The following is a 21855-nucleotide window of genomic DNA, read 5'->3' as shown; positions in this document are numbered from 1 at the left end:
GATCTCGTAGTCGGGCAGTCTCGACTAGAGCTTTTTTACTTGTTTAAAGATGTATTCTAATTTCCATAGGGTAAATATAATTCGAACATTACTTTTACTCTACAAAAGTTTTTTTTTTTAATACTATATACATACATGTACATATATTTTTTTACTTTCGTTTGTCATTTAGTTCGTTATTCATAAAGCGAGGCTTTGCGAATTTATGAATAGGCAATAATTTACAGCTCGTCTGTAGATGTAGAGCGTGTGAGCCATAACTGGCAACAAAACTTGATACATATATGTATGTATGTATGTATGCATAGATGTCTACGTACTACTTACATGTGTGCGCGAGGGTTTCGTATATTTCCCTAGTTCGCGGAAATATAGAAATAGTCTGGCGCCAACTTTTAACTATTCACGATAATCGCGAACAAGCAAAACGATTCACAATGTGAAACGGCATAGCTAAGAGCTCAGCTATTTCCTACGTAAGCTTGCTAGGGAACTGACAGCACAGGTATAGGCTTCTCGGAATCCCAATCAGTTCTCGCAACCGAAAGGGGGATTATCTCACACAATCTATCAGATAACAGCTACTATTACATTAACAGACAATTGCAATTGAAATTGTGATTGCCCCACCTAGGAAGAAGAGGAAGTCATTGTGCTGGCAGTTTGAATATCAATAAACCCAGGAGGGGAGGCGAATGGGTGCAAGGTTCCACACGTGCTCAACATCTATTGAACTTTGTATCGATTAAAGCCAACTGTCCGACAAAACCAGCAACAAAACAAGTAAGAAATCGGACAGACGGACATGGCTATATCGACTCAGCTCGTCGCCCTGATCAAGAATATGAATACTTTGTGGGGTCTGTCACGCCTCCTTCTGCCTGTTAAATACATTTCAACAAAACCATTATACCCTGGTTTCCCATTTACAATGAGTTCAGAGTATAATAGCATGCAATTCGCATAGGGAATTCACTTCATTCATTTTCATATTTTATTCTCTTCAGGTAAAACTGTGTATTCATACTCATAATCAGAATCTTAATATTTATTAATTAGACTAAATAGATTTAAAGAAACTTCGCATTTAAGGCCTCTCAGAGGAGGCCCTTAGTGTAAAGGCCTTAAATTAAATTTAAATTGGTGGAACCATTTTCAAATGTGTTTCAATATTTCTGTTAATATTGAGTTCTGTATTTTTATCAAATTGATTACCTATAGAACCGAAGACTTTTCTAGAGAATTTGAATAAAATTAATTACTAACGCCATAATTTGGGATGATTGTGGAGCTGTACATTAGACCCGGCGTCGATAGCTGTAGGACGATGTTCGGGCATCTAGTGACAGGTCAGGTACTTGGCTATCAATGGCATGCAATTACCTTTGTATCACTCTGCTAATCTCAGCTAATCTCCCTGCACACTGTGCCGCTCCAGCAGCAGAGACAGCAACAATTCAAACGACTTTCGAAATCAGAGAATTTGCTTCTTATCAGCCCAACGGAGGTCAAGTGTTTGGCTGAACCTGTCAAATAACGTGTGGACGTCATTGTGGGACCACAGCAACAACTGAAGCACCACCACCAACAACAGCGCAATTAATTTTAATTAGGTTAAATTTCGATTACAGCAGTCACATTTTTTAATAGCTTCGCTGGCCGAACTTGGAGTCTTTTTTTATTTCGTTTTTGTTTCATTTTATAAGTTTTTGCAAATTATTGTTATCAAAATTGGGTCAACTTTTCTTTGATTAGGTTTCTTTTTTTTTTACTTTTTTCAAAGCTGTTGCTCACTTGATAAGGTACACGGCGCGACGACTATCACTCCGTTCACAATATCAGCACGAGTCTGCATTTGGTTATCATGCGATACCTTCTAGTAGGTATGTTGTCGTGTGACACAATAAAATAGAGGAGAGGGGAAAAAGTAAGTAAATTAACAGCTCAAACTTTTGGAGTGGGGTTGGATAGCAACATTCTTCTGTGGTATATTTCGAACAGTGAACATTTCTCTTTTATCTGCTCTCACTAGACATCTACCTTTGCTAGATATTAACTAACTCAAATTGCCAGTACTCACTGCATCACTGACTAGCTGGAATGAACGCTGTGTAAAACGCTGTCTATATCTTGGCGGGGCAAAGCCTGGCAATATATATATATATATATATATATATATATATATATATATATATATATATATATATATATATATATATATATATATATATATATATATGTATATATAACACTTCGTTCATTCTGATAACAAGCGCTTTCTGCACATAAATTTAACGCGCACTTCAAGTACTTGAGGCTGGTAAAAAACCAAAGACTATCGTAATATTGACTAGTTAAGTCAAATTTTAGCAATACAATTTGAGCAGAATTTTGAAAGCTGAGGATTTTAAATTATATCAATTATAGATCAGATAAGGCCCAACATATTTGAAAGTGTGATAGCTTTACATATCTTTCGCATTCAGATTCTGCTTGTCAATAACCAACTTTGTATGGCATTGCTTTAAAATGTTGGTTTCATATGTATGAATTGGAACGGCAATGGAATGCCTTTCTATAGATAAATAACATCATTGCAATTTTCTTTCAATTACTTAGAGACCTACACTGAAAACAAACGTCCACGCAAAACAGCTGAGGACAAAATAAACACTTGTTGTCAAATGTCATTCGGAATGGAATTTGCTCGCTGCTCGTCGAATCTTGAATATGTTTATAATGTATGTCGATGGCATACCCAAAAGCTGAGCTCACGTTTTCTAGATAATATGTATGTTTTGCGAAAACGGAGCCACTGGATACTCAGTAATTGGAATACCCAATGAGCAATATTCCAGACATTCCAAGAGCAGCGACCGAAGTGATTCGATCATTATTATATCCTAAGCGTAATACTCTAGAGAGTTATCATCACTCTATTTTGGACCAACATTAAATATTGATAAATATATTACGAAAACTGGTCTTATGGCTAGTTGCGTTTAGAATACAGTCGAGCGACATACCCCGACACATAAAAGCATTATACAATTTAACATTGCGGAGCAATGGAAATAGAAGTGCTATAAGTATGTATATGCATACATACATATGTATGTATGTTGCTTGATTAAAGCAAAATGGAATAATATATTTATGAACCAAGCACACATTGATAATGCATTAAGAGGGTATCAAATTAGAGGCGGAGGCAATGATTGAGTCTCGATTTTTTATAATGTCGATAAATGTCGATTTGCTACTTAATTCTTTTGTGTTCTGATATCATATTTAGAACGAGTTATATTATACATCTTATTATTTCTATGTCGAGAATTGTCGACATACCTATATAACATATGTAAAGTAAGATGAATATCGATTTACTTGTTCGTTTGCCGCTAAAATTATTCATATTATTTTAATATCTATAATATCGAAAAATAGCGATATTCCATCCGTTTTTTATTTAATATATCAAATAATGCTTATCAGTATTCGTCTTAAATTCATCGGATTTTTTTTTTTTTTTTTTTTTTTATCTAGTGCACTTAAATGGACAATTATCAAATTGTAATACCAATTCAATTCAATTCTATTTGACGACGTGAATTAAGGATGTCTTGTAATCAGGCCCTCTTGACTAAAAGATAGTTATCTACGATTTCTTATATAAGGCAATCTAATATATCAGGAAATAGATACGTCTTTCCATCGAGTAATTCGTTTTGCTGATCTCTCAGTGCCTGCTGTAGCTATGAAGCTATCTTTGAGAACAGAACTAATTCTACTCGGTTCCCGCCTGTTGCCAACCAAAGGTGCTCTGTACTATTTCGATTTCTTATCAACCTAATGCGTGTGCGTGCGCTTGTGTCTGTGTGTATGCGTGCGTACACGCGTGTGGCACTTTCTTCATGCGCATTTCGCAAACACACTCAAGTTACTTAATAACTTTTGTGATAGAGAAACTATTTAAAACTATTTCGCTACGCGGCTTGGGGAGCCAGGTCTATATTGTAAATAGTTACTTAATGAGTTGAGTTATCAGTACGACGTTTTTTTATACTCTAAGCCTAAAATGAGAAATCATGGTATAATGGTTTTCTTAAAATGTATGTAGCTGATAGATCGAGGCAAGCCACTCCATATAATGTATAGATATGTATATATTATTGATCAGCGCCGAGTTACCTGTCCTTCTATCCGTATGATTAAAAGGCTAGAGCTGTCGATGGAGTTTCCAGAAAATCGATAATTACTCCTTTTTATACCATGAACCCATGGAAAATGGGAAATCAGGGTATAATGGTTTTGTTGAAATGTGTGTAAAAGGCAGAAGGAGGCGTGGCAGATCCCACAAAGTATATATATTCTTGATCAGGGCAACAAGCTGAGTTTATTTGGCCCTGTCCGTCTGTATGTCCGTCCGTCTGTTCGTATGTATGAACGCGTCTATTTCAGAAGATATAAGAGCTAGAGACTTCAAATTTTTTTTAAATGCCCGTATTTACAGCGCGGATATCGGATATTACAAACCTTATCGAAAATCAGGTATAAAATTATATGTCCTACATCTTTAGAGCTACAGTCTCCAAATTTTAAATGTAGACTTATATTTATATGCATTTTATACAATTTCGGTTTTTGTTCAAATTTACCCCCCAGCACTATATCCCCCGCCTCATCCACATATTTGTAAAAGACGTATTTCAAATACTAGAGACTTGTGCCTTAGCACAAGTTGTGTGTTGTGTGTGTGTGTGTATGCGTGTGTGTGCGTGTGTGTGCGTGTGTGTGCCTGTGTGCGAGATATTGCTCTAAGGGTTCAGGGGATCTCGTAGTCGAGCAGTCTCGACTAGAGCTATCTAACTTAATTACACGTACCGCATTCATACGCACCTTTGCGAGCCAATTTGCCTTACGCAAAATCTACATAAGTGACTTTACATTCATGTGTGTGTGTGTGTGTATCTGAAATATTATAAAGTGATCTAGACATGATAATTGAGAAGACAGTCTGATTGCCTACCCGGTTGATAGGGCTCGTATGCGGTGGTAGGCGGGCGGGATCGTTTTGAGAAGCTAACTGAGCTGCTTGCGTAAATATTTTGAAGTGTGCGCTGCTGATTAGAAAATTGATGAAAAATTAATAGTGGCATTCCCGCTGATTGAATAGAACACACACTTAGCATATGCCGACCATAGTTGTAATCTACTGACATGTGTAACAATCAAGTCAAAGGTCCGTACAAAGAAATATTTTAAAAATTCTTCAGTACAGCCGGTGTCCACTCCCATAGATATTTTCGGAGCAGATGCATTCTCTTGAGCTCCTAATTAGAATATCCGCTAAACTTAGGATACAATCATAGGATAGATATTAGTAGTGTATAGCTGGTGTATAAATATGTATGCATAGTATGTATAGGCGATTGTGAATGCCTTCTCTGGGATGGCCCTGAACAATTAACTGTTTAATCGGGCGGTGCTTAGTTTTTAATAAGTCATATTGAATGGTACTTTCTGATAGCGAAAAATGATAAGCTCTTTGGCGCCAAATACTATACACATACACATGCATGCATATGGCTGTGATCGCGAAATCAGCTAGCGACGATAGTGCCTCAAGTGGCTGTCAGTGTGGCACATGCACCCCAATGCCAAATTGCGCAGTTCGTGCTGATTTAAACGGCTGTCAGGGCGGGTGTGCGTGTGCATGCGTGTGTGTAAAAAGTTAGAGATCAAGGTCGGCTGTTTCAGTGGTCGAATCTTTTCCATTTTCACACATAGCATTTTGATCTATTAACGGCGACGGCTAATTGATTTGTTGAAACGCCAGAGACTCATGGACCCAGGGAACATTTGGCCAGGAATTTCGCTATTGAAATTCCCATAAATTGAGAGATTATTTTTGAAGATTTTCAAACTCGACTCGTTTGTTGTAATTGCCTTTTTAAAACACAAAAAATGTGCTGATTCTCTATTTATTAATTTTTCTATATTTATATTTTATTATTCATACGCTGTCGTCTAGGGCGGCAACTACAGAGATTGTCTTCCTATCAGTTCATACGCCTGTTGCTTCTGTGACGTAATGCTTCTTTTAGCATTATACCCTGTGCGTTGGCAACGTGGCACTTGGATAGTATGAGCTTTAAGGCGACTTTGCATTAAATTCTTTTAAAGTACAAAAAAAAAAAAAAACTACGAATGCAATGCACAAAATCATGAAAACGAGGCGTACACATAACTAAGCCCGATTTGGCACATTATTCCCTGATTTCCCATTGAAAATGGGTTCAGGGTATGCCAAGTAAGAAGGCTATAGTCGAGACTTCTCGACTAGGAGATACCCTGAAGCCTCCACATATTTAAACAATATGAAGGTTAGTCCCACTACTAATAAAATATTCAACAAAAAATTCTCATAATTTCGAATATCAGATGGCAGGGTTCAGAGACTAATGGGTGCACATATATAGGCATCGATTTGTAATTGAAATAGTGAATGCTGTATTTTGGACTTTGCTATCTTAATTTAATCTACAAATTTAAATTGAATCTTGCATTGCACGATTGGGAACAGGCGAGGGTATATACTAGTCTATATTCCAGTTGGTTTTTATACTCATTCACGAAAGTGAAATGAGTGTTTTGGTTTTGGGCAATGTCTTGAAATTTTAAACATACATATATTCGTATATACAATGCTAAAGGCAAGTGGCTCAATAGAACCACAAGAGTGTTTGAGTCGGGAGTGTCCGACTTCGATAATGATTCCAAGGGGTTCGTCTATTGATAATGATCAGGAATTTACTATATATTTTATGAGAGTGACATTAACTTTAACAGGGTCTATATATAATTAGCCAATAGTCTGGACTTATTAAGAATCTGAGAAATGAAGTATGTGTAAGAACTATAATACGAAATGTCTAATACAGATGGCTGTGCCTAACATTTATCTACACTGATGAAATATTTATTTACCTCATCGCTTTAGTTGCCGGTTTCTTCATCTGATAAAACATTTCCTGGTTGCATAATAGCAGTTGCGTCAGAGACTGAAATGAAACAGCCATTAACTTGTAAGCCCCTGCAATTGCAGCACTCGTACATATTTTTATAAGCGATAGAGTATTCAGAATTCGTCATTCGATGAGGATTAATTGCTGTCCTTTTTTTCGTACTTCTATATTATTTACTTTATCAGCTCGTTCCGCTCGGCGATCGAATTATACGCATGCCATGCAGCTAATTACACAAATACATGTATATATATATATATATATATATATATATATATATATATATATATATATATGTATATTTGTATATATGTATATTTTTTTTATATAGCGCAGCAGATTATGCGAATCGGAGTGTAGGCCTCTGTTGTTAGGCAGAAAATCGCAACAAATTGCTATAGGCGAGAATTATTATTCATGTTTTGTTATCGTTGCCAATTCAAATGATATGCTTGTGTACATACATACACAAACTCATACGCACACATTCATATCTATACACATTTTTATAGAAATACAAGCAGACAAACATTGCACATACGCCCCGTTGAAGCGGGCCAAAAGCGATTCGAGCGAGCAAAGGGGTGGGCGACTGATAGTATGTAGCGTCGCTCAAATTCTGTCATTATATGATCTGTCTATACATTATAGGATGCTCTATATGTATCATCTAACAGATGGCACGGCTGGCCCACGCATTTGGCATAGTTCACGCATCAAGCAGATCGATTTCTGTACCAAAGTGAGCTGACGCACATTGTCTGCCAAGGTGGACGTGACTGACTGACTGTGCCTATCTCTCTCTCTCTCTCTTTTGCTTTTCTTTCTCTCTTTCTCTTTATCTCTATATCTATTTATCTCTATCTGTATCTGTTTCTGCCAATGAGGGTCCTAGCCAAACGCGTGTGACCCAGTTTTCAATACAATCGTCAAGCGTAGCCAAAAGTCCATAAATAAGATTACCGATTAGCGTAGCGGTCGTCGGCCAACAGCTGAAACTGAATAGCTTTTAAATGAATACTTTGAATGTTGCAAGTGCTGGTCTGCTCTAGAGCATTATGATAGTTCCCAAATGGGAAATGTATCCTTAGACATAATTGGATTTGGTCTTAGTATTCTTAGCACTTTAATGCTTATAATAAACCCATTTTCATATAGTCAATGTCTTAGTTATATATATAAATTTGAAACCTTCAAACCTGGAATCTTACCTAATTACATTTTAATGAGCACTCCGGAATTTCACTCTCGATATGATGCAAATATATTAAAAATACGAAAATAAGCATATGAATGATATGCTTATATATAAAACAATTAAGAAAGCTCTAGTCGAGACTGCCCGACTACGAGATCCTCTGAACCCTTCGAGCAACTGATATTTCAATAATTATTCGCACATGAGCACACACACAGGCATATGTACGCACGCATAAACACGCATTGACTGCAGTGTTGGCTTACTATGGGAGCTTTATTGTTTAATAACTTTTCTTGTGGACATACGATCTTCTAAATATAACATAGATATGCATGCATTTGCCAAAGCACAAGTCCCTAGTATTTGAAATATACCTCTTACAAATGTGATGGTGAGGGGGTGAGTTAGGGGTGGGAGGTAAGTAAGCCAAAATTGTATAAAATGCATATAAGTATACATATAAAATTTTGAGACTCTAGTTTTAAAGATGTAGAAGATCTGGCTTTCGATAATGTTTTTAACCGATAACAAAATTACGGGGCAAGTTATTCTATACCCAGGACCCAGGAAAAAAAATTTCAAGTCTCTAGCTCTTATATATTCTGAGATCGACGCGTTCAAACATACGGACAGACGGACGAACGGACAGAGCTAAATCGACTCAGCTCGTCGTCCTGATCAAGAATATATATAATTTATGGGGTCTGCCACGCCTCCTTCTGCCTGCTACATACATTTAACAAAACCATTATACCCTAATTTCTCATTTTCAATGGGTTCAGGGTATAAACAGTAGTGAAATATCAACTCTAAATTTGTATATAATTTAATTTAATTAATATATAATTTTCATATATTATTAAAACTATTTATTTCAAATGTTTTTGTATGTTGGCTTAGCTGTCAGCTTTTATCATCATGTATAAAAAATGAACTAAACTTATAAATATTTAATACTACAATTATTAGTAGAGAGTTTGATACATATACATAGTTTCTTTCTATATATTTAACAGTTTTAGACGAATATTTAAAAATTACATCCATCCGAGTTGTTTATATTCCTAAAATCTATTTATATAGGTATTTGAAGACAATTCAAATATGTATACTTACAATATCAAGTACTAAATGCCTAGGGATTTACATCCAATGAATAAACTAGAATGTTACTCTTGCTATATAGAGTAAATATATATGGTAATTATATATGGCTAAAATTGAGAGAATTTAGTAAAGTAATATCTGAAGTTCCATGTGAAATACACAAATATATTCTCTGTAATTTGCGTTAAAATGTGAATTGGATATGGATTAGTTAGAAGACTACTTCCTTTTCTCTATTCCCTCTCTATTCCCTCTCTATTCCCTCTCTCTTCCCTTTTTCTCTACCTCTCTCTGTCTGTCTTCCTCTCTCTCCTTCTCTCTCTTCCCCCTCTCTTCACTTTCTCTCTTTTTTCCCCTCTCTCTCTCCATCTCTATCTCCCTCCCTCTCTCTCTCTCGCTCTCTCTCTAACTCTCTCTGTCACACCCTCTCTCTAACTCTCTCTCTCTCTGTCTCTCTCACTCTCTCTCATTCTCTATGTGGATAACTAATGCAGCTTTATGAAGTGACGAGTGCATGAACGATGAACGATGTTTATCAATGTTAGGTTGTGAAAGGTCTCGCACGTGTAATTAATTCATAGCCAAGCGTAGCACACACACGCCGACTCACACGCACACACACAAGCACAGTCAAACACGGAAGTGAGTCTCATTTTGTTACAAAGTTGTGCAAATGATTTGTAAATCTGGCAAACGAGCGCCAGAATTCATGTATTTATTTATGCATGTACATTCTGTGTATATATGTATATATGTAAAATATATATAAATGTTCACATATGTATAAAGACTCACCACGAGCAATTTTAGGCGTGGTAATGGCATTCTCCGGCTGCCATTAGATCGGCGCATGTTTACAAAAAGATCTGGCAGCTCGTGAATATTGCGTGCTAATGCACACTGAAAACAATTTGTATCACAAAAATGTTGCACAGAAAAAAAAAAACAAAATTAACGGTGCTAAAGCGGCTAATGGGCAATACTGTGGAAAACATCACTGTAGAAAAATAACGATAATGCGAGATACATCAGATGAATGCTTGACATAAATTCGAGTATTTTGAATTGAATTTATATCAAATATTTCTTATGTGAAAGAGCATGTAAGAAAGTTCTAATCGTTACTGCACCTTTCAAAGAACTGATATCCCATTAATTCTGACCTCCTTTTCTGCTACACAAAATACAGCACATACACAAACACGCATGGGTTGCAGTGGAGGCTTACTATGAGAACTAAATTGTTTAATAACTTTTTGTAGGTGGATTATCTTTATAAAACTTGCAGAACGTGATAATATCATTATTGTGTATATTGACACAAGTCTCTAGAATTTGAAAGATGATTTTTGCAAGTTTTAAAGCTGGGGGTGGGCTACAAAAAAAAAAAAAAATAAATAAATAAATAAATAAACAAAAGATGTAGGATTTTATAACCAATTTTCGATAACGACTTATGTAATTTTGAGATCGATGGGTTAAAGCATACGGACAAACTGTTTTGATAAAGAATACACACGCTTTGTCCTCCTTCTAACTGTTACATACATTTTAACAACACCAGAAAATAGAGAGAGAGAGAGGAAAGGAGATAGATCGAATATAAAGAGAGCGAGAGAGAGTTTGTGGGGTCCTGTGTGGGCATATATGGTGTTTTTGCTTCTTTCGTACAATTGAAAATTTGAGAAATGAAGCATACTAAAAATTGTTTCGCTTTGCTTACGATATTGAGGCACTACATATTTGTATGCATTTATATATGGGCTATTCTCTAGTGGCGAATGTGACATTCGTACGTGTTTGAATTTAAAAAAAAAACGAATGCCAAATTATTTTTATTTTGACGATTAGTGAATCTTTGAGCTCTTGATTAGCTCTATAATTAGTGCAAAATCTGATTTTAGGCAAATGTTAGTTTTCAAGATAATCACAAAAAACCAAGAGGTTCGCAGGCTACAAAAAATGTAAGTCACTTTTTAAATGAACAGTTCAACCTGAGACAATTTATTACAAATAATTTTAAGTTATTAGAAATTGGCACATTTAAAATCTTTTTTATTTGATTCAAAAATATTGAGTAGTTTTTTTTTTTTATTTTTTAGTTTTAGTCAGGGTAGAAGGTGACGTGACGTGACGAATAAGACATTTTTTAGTAATTGCATCGTACCTTTTATATTTTTCTTTTACTCTTTAAGCATAAACGAAGATTTGAAAAATAATATTTCATTGCATAGTGTCTATCTTTAAGAACAGTAATAAAAACAAAATGTGCAACATAAATGCTCAAAACAGAACTTTGGAACTTGTTCGGCTGTGTGTGTCAATATTTCGAGATGTGTTATGAATAAATGCAAAATTATTTTATATTAGTTAAATTCAAATTAATTTGAATTATTTTTCAACGATTAGTTATAAACCAAGTAAGAAAGCTCTAGCCGAGACTGCTCGACTACGAGATCCCCTGAACCCTTGGAGTAATAGCTATTTCAATAACTTTTCGCGTCTTTCAGCTTACACAAGAAACACGCACACGCACACACACACACACACACACACACACAAAGATCGGCAGCGTTACCATTGCGTCAAAGAGGGCGATAAAGTATCTTGGTGTCATGATAGACACAAGATTAACTTTCCGCGAGCACTTAGAGTATGTGCATAAAAAGGCAGCTGATTCTTGTAGAGCTCTCTCGAGAATTATGCTTAACACGCGGGGACCTAAACAGCAACGACGTGTCCTTCTAATGAGCGTCATTAGGTCCGTCATCCTCTATGCTGCGCCAATATGGGCGATGGCAACGCCGAGCTACAGCCGGGGCATTTGCGCGACAGACTGCGCTTTCAGGACTATCTCCGATGACGCGGCGTTCGTCATAGCTGGTATGGTACCATTGGAGTACTTGGTCGCCGAAGCCGTGGAGCGGAATTCGCACGCGCCTGCGCGACTCAACGCTATCAGGGCGAACAGCATTGCACGATGGCAAAGAAAGTGGAATAGCTCAGCTAAAGGGCGGTGGACGCACAAGCTCATCCCGGAGCTTGAACCATGGGTCAACCGTAAACACGGCGAGGTAAACTTCTACCTTACGCAGATCCTCTCTGGACATGGATGCTTTCGGAGCTATTTGAAGCGCTTTGGCCACGAGGAATCTGACGAGTGCCCCTGGTGCGAGCGAGGGCATGTGGAAGACGCCAACCACATTCTTTTCGAATGTGGACGGTTCCTGGAGAAGAGGCGTCGTCTGGAAGAGGCAGTGGCAGCTCCATCAGAGCGGACAACATTGTCAACGCCATGCTGGAATCGGAGGAAGCTTGGGAACTAACAAGCACCTTCGCGGCCACAGTGATGATGGAGCTCCGCAGAGTCGAGCGAATGAGAAGACGAGCTGTCCCAGGCTAAGGTAGCGCACAGTGCTTGCGAAGCAATGCTTTACGGCCGTCCCGCAAGCATCGCGCACTATCCTAGCCACCACGCAACTTGCAACTTGTATTATAAAGATTGTCAATAAACGAATATAAAAACAAGTAAGAAAGCTCTAGTCGAGACTACTCGACTACGAGATCCCCTGAACCTTTGGAGTAATAGCTATTTCAATAATTTTTCGCGTCTTTCAGCTTACACAAGAAACACGCACATACACACATACACACACACATACACAAACATTTACATACATATACACACACAAGCATAAACACGCATGGGCGGCAGTGAGCGCTTACTATGAGAAGTCAATTGTTCAATAACTTTTTTTGTGGACGTACGATCTTCATGAAACTTTCAGATTATGATTGTAACATGGTTATGCATATAATTACCAAAGCACAAGACTCTAGTATTTGAAATACGCTTTTTACAAAAGTGAGGGTGAGGGGGTGAATATAGGGGTGGGGGGTAAACTTTAACAAAAACCAAATTGTATAAATTGCATATAAGCATACATTGAAAATTTGGAGACTCTAGCAATAAAGGTGTAGAAGATATAATTTTATAACTGGTTTATGATAAGGTTTTTTATCGATAAAAAAAGATCGGGATGAGTTATCGATTTTTAATGATAAACCTGATATCCGCGCTGTAATTACGGACATTAAAAAAAAATTGAAGTCTGTAGCTCTTATATCTTCTGAAATCGACGGGTTCAAATAGGGTCAAATCGACTCAGCTCGTCACCCTGATCAAGAATATATATACTTTGTGGGGTCTGCCACGCCTCCTTCTGCCTGTTACATACATTTCAACAAAACCATTATACCCTGATTTCCCATTGAAAATGGGTATAAAAATGTTATCAGAACATGAATTCATTGAATTTGCACTTTTTGGCTGTGGTTGACCTTTCTGGAGAAATGCCCATATACTATTAATAAATACGCTTCTCAAGTTAAATTGATTGCACTTAACTAAATTAACGTAGTTAGTTAGCTTTCATTTTTATATTAATCATAATCTCCAAAAAATAATAAATTTCTTCAATTTTATTTTCTACTCACAAATGTGAAATAAGAAAAGTTGTATTTTCCTTCGCGAATTTCGAGAGACTTCTGCTTTCTTTTCCCTTTTATTCTTAACAATGTAGTAGAGATTCGTTGCGTTGTGTTTTAGCCTTTATCTAATAATAAATTGGCAATTGGCGTTTGCAGAATTACGTCAAACTCTACGAGAGAACATTGAACTTGGCCAAGGAAATTATGAAAATAAAAAAGTAAGAGCGTTGCAGTCGAGCGTTACCAACTGCAAAATACTCATTCACATCAATATACAGTAGAGTCCCGATAATTCGAAATGGCAAGGGTTCCATTTTTTTTATTTATACAGAAATTAAAATTATTATTGATTAATTAATTAATTATTAGAACGAATTTCTTTCAAGGGAATCGAATTTTTTTTCGATTTATATATATATATATATAACAATAATAATAATAATAATGATATTATTGTAAGAAATGTATTTAACAACGACATTTAACACGTAGACACGTAACAATTATATTTTGGTCAGCGATAGAGGATGTAAGCAGTAATATAGCAGTAATTGAAGAATCACTATGTCTTCAGATCCGAATTGCCACGCCCATAAAATTCATCGATCCTTATAGAATCGTAAAATGAGCTTACGTACACAATTGTAGCATTTTAGCTTTAAAACTCTAAAAGATACAGTTTTACTCGATTTCCATGCCCCCAATCGTCAGAGATATATTGCGTTAATACGAACAGATAGCGAGACAGGCATTGCACAAAGCCAATATACTCACTTCACTTTCGTGAAAGGTCGTCTTTTTTCGATAATGTACGACGGATTTAAATACATACATACGTATGTTTGTATGCATGACAGGCAGTTAAGTAACTCTCGCTTTTGGCGAGAGCCAATAACTTTTCGATTATGTTAAGACTTCGCGTTGTTCTTACACACAAAAACCGCAGCAACAACAAATCGAATAATATACACAAATATGTATGTTATATGGGCATTTTGAAATCTTCGCAAATAATGTAACGTTGGAAAACATCTATGAACTGCTAAGCTGATGAGTTAGACAGCCTCAGAGCTATCCTCATTACATTTAAATTATAAACATCAACAAGTCATCAGAAAGTCAAGACGAAAGAAATAAAAGTCTGTTTTAATCAACGAGATTTTTCAAGATTTTAGTAATAACAAAGTTAGAAAAAAATGTATTAAACTTATGGAAATATTATATACTAAAGGTTTAGAAGGTATTTAAAAAGATTAAATATGAACTATTCGATCCTCTACTACTATAGAGCTTGAGGATTCCATAAGTGCAATCGATACAATATGCGACCGTTTCCAAGCATTGTGCATTGGAATACTATAGTTCATATGTAAACATATCTATAGAAAGGAAAAGAATGAGCTTGAAGATCTTAGAGAAACAAACACATGTTTTATTTAGAAGAGAAACGAATCAATATATAATTCTTGCATAAGATTCGTCATATATATTGGAAGCTTAACATTTTAATACATACATAAGTGAGATAATCGATTGAGATATTGTTAGGCATGAGCAGTAAGGATTCAAGAAATTTAAAATCCAGATCACATCTTATATTACTTCTGTAGTCTTTATCGTTTGCTTGCTATGGGAGCAGTCCAGACAAATTTTTTGTAAGGGTATTTTGGCTGCAGCGTTCCAGTGGAAGTCGATCTCTTATGTTTTTATTTTACATTTAATTTTTTGTATAGTCTCAAGCTGACATGCAGCCCACATCTTCTGGTATCAACGGTCGGGCGATCGGTCGCTTGGTCGCTTGGTCGCTTGGCCGGCGTCGTCATCATCATTTTTTATGTGGCAACTGTCATTAGCTTCCTTTTGCGCTGTTATTTATCTTGAAGCCGACTGGGGCTGGAGATAGCCAACGGCGATGGTGGTGCGGGACGGCTCGGGTCTTAGGGAGTCGGTGTTGTGGCAGCAACAACACTTAAATTGAAGCCAGAGACGAATAATTGCGAATTATCAGCATTTTACAATGACATTCTACGCATTTTTAATGACTTCTTTGGCCCAGAACCAAATTGAATCCGACTCTGACTTGGCGATCGCATTCGATGTTGACTTTGACTGTGGCTTCGACTTCAAACCCCAAGCACTTCGCTAAATGTGCAAAATATTTTCCCTCTCATATTCCCTACATGTTTTTCTTTTCTTTTCGGTTTTGTTTCTCGTATTGCCCATTGCATATCCTGTCACAAGGCAAAGAAAGAATGAACTTCAACTGTCTGCTGCATGCCAAGCCTTCGCGCTGCCTAATGCAGTGAAGAACGAGAAAGAAAACGGAAAGAACTTAAATAACATCATTGGCATTTGACAGGCAGACGACGCGACGGCTTCTACGCTCACTACACTTCATATATAAACGCCCATTATCCGCCCTCGCTTACCCCTGTCAAGTCCACCCTCAACATTTCTTCGTAGCTTTTATTTTATGCAGCGTCAAAATTTTTGGTTACCCAACTCAAATGGATGACCCTCGAATTCGTTTCCATTCCTGCTCCCGCTCCCGTGCCTGTGCCCATTGCCATTGCCGTATTGCTTGTTTGTTCAGCATTCAAGACAATTTATGACACATTTTTGATTTGCTGCATTGTGCTGCATGAAGGGGGGTCAGGATGTGCGTTAGCTGCCCTGTCATGCTCCGTCGATGCGAACACTTGTCAATTTCGATTCGAGCTCTGCCGATTCATCAACAGACTGACTCCACGCTCCACGAGAGCTTGAGCTTGTTCCTTTTCAATCTATGCAAGCACACATTCAATTAGAAATTTTCAGCAATCAGCTCATGCTCACACGTATTCATCTTTATTAGGAGGTTGATTCAAGAAAGGAACTAGTTCTAATTATTTTCAATAGTACATATACGACTATTATATACATCTGTAAGTTAACATTTGTAGAACTTCTTAGCACATAATTAAAGATTAAGCATCAGGAACTTATGTTTAATTCTGGGCTCTGAATATAAATATTCAAATAGCTAGAGTACCTTGGGTTCTATAGAGCTTGTCATTTGTTTGATTAGTTTGTCGGCTGGCGGCACTTTTATGATATATTTCTGCTCGCATTTATGATTTATTATACCCTGAAACCATTGAATATGGGAATTCAGGGTATAATGTTTTTGTGAAAATGTATTTAACAGGCAGAAGGAGGCGTAGCAGACCCCACAAGGTATATATGTATAGTCTTGATCAGGGGGACGAGCTGAATCGATATAGCTTTGTCCGTCCATCTGAGATTTTGTATATATATATGTACCACATTATATTTTTACGATAACTCATCCGATTTCTTTTTTATCGAAAATAATCGATAGAGACTTCAAAATGCGCATGGATGCCTGCGTATGTGTGCATGTGTGTAAAAAGAAGTGTAGAATGATTGGAATATCATTTCTTTGCAGGGTTCAGGGTATCTCTTAGTCGAGACTGCTCTTATTTGTTACTATTACTATTATCAAGCATCGTCAAAGCCGTTTTCCTCTCTTCAATGGCTAATCGGGGAGCGAGCCCGCATAATAATGGCCATACAAGTGCCAGAGTTCTGGGAATACTTCTGGGTCGTGGCGGAAGTCGAAAGTGTGAAATTCCGCGAACGGCGGCTGCGTCATTGATTAGTTCATGAATGAGACGCAGCGTCGCGATGCCTGGCCTTTAGATCGGAATCTAGATCGGCACAGCTACATACATATGTACATCGCACATGAATCAAAGCTAGGCAAACTCGAACTTCAACTGGAATCCGAATTCGAGCCCATAAATCAGGCGTAGACAAAGTCTAAGCCGTATCATGTCTTTCGCCATGTAGCTACATGGCACGCACAGTTGTTGCTTCCCCCCACACTCGACTCTTTCTTCACCTCAGGGCGTTGGCCATTTTCGATTTGCAGTTGTCGAAAATTCGCACATTTTTTTAACGACGCGGATCTCCCCGGCGCCTCCCCCAACAGCCGCATTGAGCCTCGTTGTAGCCGGCAATTAAAATTAGTTCCCTTTGAGCCACAAAGCTGAGCATCGTCCGTCTGTCGTCTTCCGTCCTCCGGCCATAATACAATTTGCAGAGCAACGCTGTTAAATAATTTATGAAGTGCGTAGGGTTTCTGGTGCGCATTTCAAGCAGCGCCTGTCGACTTCAATATATACACTGTACAATATATACATATGTATGTATGTGTGTATATATATGTATATATATAATTATGTATGTACTGGGGCATCGCTCACGCACTTTTTGTGCGCACAGCCGGAAAATATTTGTACACGCAGTTTTACCTCATTAAACTTTTTGGACACATTCGTTGAGCTGCATGCAAATGCTGCTGATTAACTTTTGGCAACAATAAAAAACAACAACAACAAAAAATGAGGTGAGCTCAGGTGTGTGCGTGTGTCAGGCCTTGGCGCCAGTTTTTGCTAGGCGGCTGCGCTTTCTGCCTCAATGGCAGTGCCATAAATCAAGTAATGCCACAGAGCAACACGCGCTATGGCATCGCAATGAAAATCAAAAGTGAACCAGAGCCTGAACCCGAACCAAAACCGAAATAGAAGTCCGAGTCGGTTAACTGACGACACGTTCTGGCCATAACTGCGGGCAGCTGGGTTGAGCATCTTGGCCAAGAAGTGCTCGCTCAACCACAACAACAACAGTGAGCCCCTTCCTTGACTTGCCATCGTAATGCAAGTGCTAAGTCTGGTAAACATGGTCTGAGGAGCCAGCCAGCCCCATTCTAAACCGAAATGAAACGAAACGAACCGAACCGAAGTGAAGTGGACAGTGCCCGAACTAGACTGAACTAAGCTAAGTTGAACTGAACCAGAACTCACACCCATAGCTTTAGCTAAAACCTGATTAATTATGAATTGGAAAAAACGTTGCACTTGCTGAAGTCGTGCGGGCGCGCGCCTCGCTCTTTTCATATTTTTACGGTTGCAGACTTTGCGACGTGACGCGACGCATCGCGATGCGATTCGAGTGCAGAAATTGTCTAGGGGTGCATTCGAGCAATAACTTTTGTCACGCTATAGGGCCCAGATAAGCACAGAAGCAGGCGCTTGCGCAGATACAGGGGTGCAGCTGCAGGTGCACATCGACAGGTGCGCATCCATAGCGAAATTACTTAATTTTCATCTAGTTTAATATTTATGTCATATTAGCCTCATCTGCTTTTAGGCAACCAGGTTAAGCAAGCAAATCTATGTATGTATACTCAATATAGGAATTTATTTTGAATATTATATAAATTTAAATATAACATACTTTTACATATCTACATATTTATATTAAAACACAAGTTAATAAACTGAAAAGTTAAACAAAGTATATTAAATACAAACACTTACACTCTCTAAATGCATCCTGCTCACAGCCTCACAGCTCACAGCCTTATGAATGGAGTAAGTTCTAGTTCATTAGCTTTAAGAAAAGAAAACTACAGTAGAATCCGGTTTTAACGACTCCGCTTATTGCGTCCGTACGGCTATTGCCACGATAATTATGGTCCCCAGACAAACTTATATGAGCGAACTTATATGGTTATAGCGTTCTCCGAGTATAAAGATGGCCCCTTGAACGTTGCTATAATCGGACTCTACTGTATAAGAATGCTTTCTATCGTTCGCATACATTGAATAAATATATGCAAAGTTTTTAGGTGGAATTTAAGAAGGAAAAAATCAGACCAAAAAAATTAATAAATTGAAAAAGGCTAACACAAATTATTCGAAAGCAATTAGCTAACTCGAGCACAGAAATTTCTACTCTTAAGTGCTGGTCCGTTTTGGGCGCGGACCACAACCGAAATCCGCTACTGTCAAAAATAAAAGACTTTTTCTTCTCGGGCTTTGGCTTTGGCTTTGGCTCTGCCTGGGACAGTGGCTGAGTCTCTGACTGGGGCAAGTCCTGAGCTTGGACATGCACAATGCTCAACTGCTCAACTGATCAACTGCACTACTGCTCAAATGCTCAAATGCTCAGCGGCACGACTCAGTGTTTTTTATTGTTGTTGTTGTTTTTGCCTTTTTATACTCATTCACGAAAGTGAATTATTATACTCATTCACGAAAGTGAATTAGTATATTGGTTTTGTGCAATGTCCGTCTTGTTGTCCGTCCGTCCGTCTGCCCGTATGAACGCAGTTTTATTCGGAACACATACTTGTGTATATCTACTATTTATAAAGTGTTAAAATTTTCCCGATCCGCCCACTAGAGGCGTGGCAAATCGGAAAATGCATTTTCCAATATACCAGAAATCATATTAGTTGAAGAGCTAGAAAGCTGAAATTTGGAATGTAGATCCGCATTGACCACCCAAGATCACGAGCTATGGCGGATATATCTACGCCCATTTGGGGGCGTGGCAAATCGGATAAAACTGTTTCTTCAAGAGTTTTACAGCTAGAACGCTGAGATTTTGCACGTAAGTTAATGTTATGATTCTATAAAGTCTACTGACAAAATTATATGACTACGCCCAATAAGGGCGTGGCAAATCGGGAAAAACTGCATTTTATGCAGTTTTAGAACGAAACTTAGCTTTTATATTGCTGATGGGATGTGAATGAGTATTCCGCAGTCGGTAACGCCCGACTGCAACGTTCTTACTTGTTTTATCATATAAACGGTGCGATTTAAATTAATAATTAAGTCTGCGCTTATACTGGGCTGGTTCTTTTTGCGTTTTCCGTTTGCGATTGCGTTTGCGCATTGGCGAGGCCAGCATTTCGCCAGCTGTTCGTCTTCGTCGCCTCCATGTCGGTTGCAGGTGGATGCGGATTAAACCGCCACAAAGTGTAATAAATCAACGGAGACATTGTCCATTCGCCATTCGCCGTTTGCCGTTTGCCGTTTGGCGGCAGGGAGTGAAGTGAGTGCAGCCAAATGCGAAGCCCTAACCCAGAGTGCCCAGAGTAGGAAACGTAGTTCGTGTCATCATTGATATGCCATATAAGATTCTGTCCGATTTCCATTAGCTCATGCACAGGTGAAAAACAATGAGGAGAAAAGGCATACAAAAATAAATATGATTATACATAACAATGTCTTCAAATGCATAATTTTAAGACTTAAGACTTGGCTATGCCAAAGAGGACGTTCAGATAGCGATCAGTGATCATGCTGAAGACCATGTGTCTAATCGGTCAGCCAGCCGATTGAGCTATCGCTTTTTGCTTGCTTTTTGATTCCCTTGGTTTATTTTGTTTGAGCATTGAAAAAAGTTTAGGAAGAGCCTATGTGCTATATGTAAATGATAGATTGAGACAATTCATTGGCTTAACCATAGGCCTAAAAGCAAAACATTCCTTACTCTTTTTCAAGATTTGTCGTATTTCGCCTACCCAAAGCACTACCCAGGCATTAACTGTAAATTAAACAGTTCGACTGGGAGATAACGTGAACCCTCCAAGCTGGCATTCTAATCATTCTGCACTTCTTGTAAAAAAGAAATGTAAAGTTTCTTGGTTTCTTTGCAAATTTGAAAGTATATTGAACACAAAAGTGAATAAGTATAAAAACTAAATAATGTTCAATATACTTTCAAATTTGTAAAACTTAAGTGCATTCAGCCATCATATGAAAAGCAATTCAGAACATAAGAGATACATAAATGCTCTGAAGAAAGCAACAACAAAAAACACACTAGCTTGCACATTACGCGTAATGTGTAATAATTAATCTAAAACATAAATAAGTTAATAGTCTTCATCACTAAAAGTAAATAGTCCCCTGTCTACCAGCCAGTGCTGATTATAGCCCATAAAATGTCTGTCCTGGATCAGCCTGCCAAGCTGAGTGAGTCGAGCCACAAATGCCTGATGCAAATATGACTGACAATAGTAGAAAGCTGGGCGCGGTATCTGCCAGTGGGATACTCTCGGCCACAGCGTCCAATGGGACATTGCTCTTGTCGCAATATATAAATTGACATTGATGGCTGAGTGTCTAGAGAGTAATGAGATTATCAAGGAAGGAAACGACAGAGAGA

The 21855-nt window shown here is 37.8% G+C and overlaps 1 protein-coding gene and 1 long non-coding RNA gene across 18 annotated transcripts in view; one reads left to right on the top strand and one right to left on the bottom strand.

The window, feature by feature from the left end:
• LOC149268147 (uncharacterized) overlaps nucleotides 1-512 on the bottom strand; it is a 38634-nt gene extending 38122 nt beyond the window's left edge. For 2 of the 17 annotated variants that reach the window (XR_016271410.1, XM_089476078.1), the window contains exon 1: nucleotides 321-508. The gene's annotated coding sequence lies outside the window, so the exon portion shown is untranslated. Of the gene's footprint in view, nucleotides 1-320 lie in introns of all 17 variants that reach the window. The other 15 variants (XR_016271417.1, XM_089476084.1, XR_016271402.1 and 12 more) reach the window with 13 other exon arrangements.
• LOC149268146 (uncharacterized) lies at nucleotides 329-13170 on the top strand. Its single transcript, XR_016271421.1, has 3 exons — nucleotides 329-505; nucleotides 600-1927; nucleotides 11847-13170. It is a non-coding gene; the product is annotated as an uncharacterized LOC149268146 (long non-coding RNA).
• Nucleotides 13171-21855: the final 8685 nt, after the last annotated feature.

The sequence above is a fragment of the Drosophila arizonae genome, chromosome X (assembly GCF_054131065.1).
Source record: "Drosophila arizonae isolate 15081-1271.41 chromosome X, UAZ_ARI_1.0, whole genome shotgun sequence".
In the NCBI taxonomy this organism is placed as follows: Eukaryota; Metazoa; Arthropoda; class Insecta; order Diptera; family Drosophilidae; genus Drosophila; species Drosophila arizonae.
Note: the sequence above shows the minus strand (reverse complement) of the source record. Positions and strands in the feature narration are given on the sequence as shown.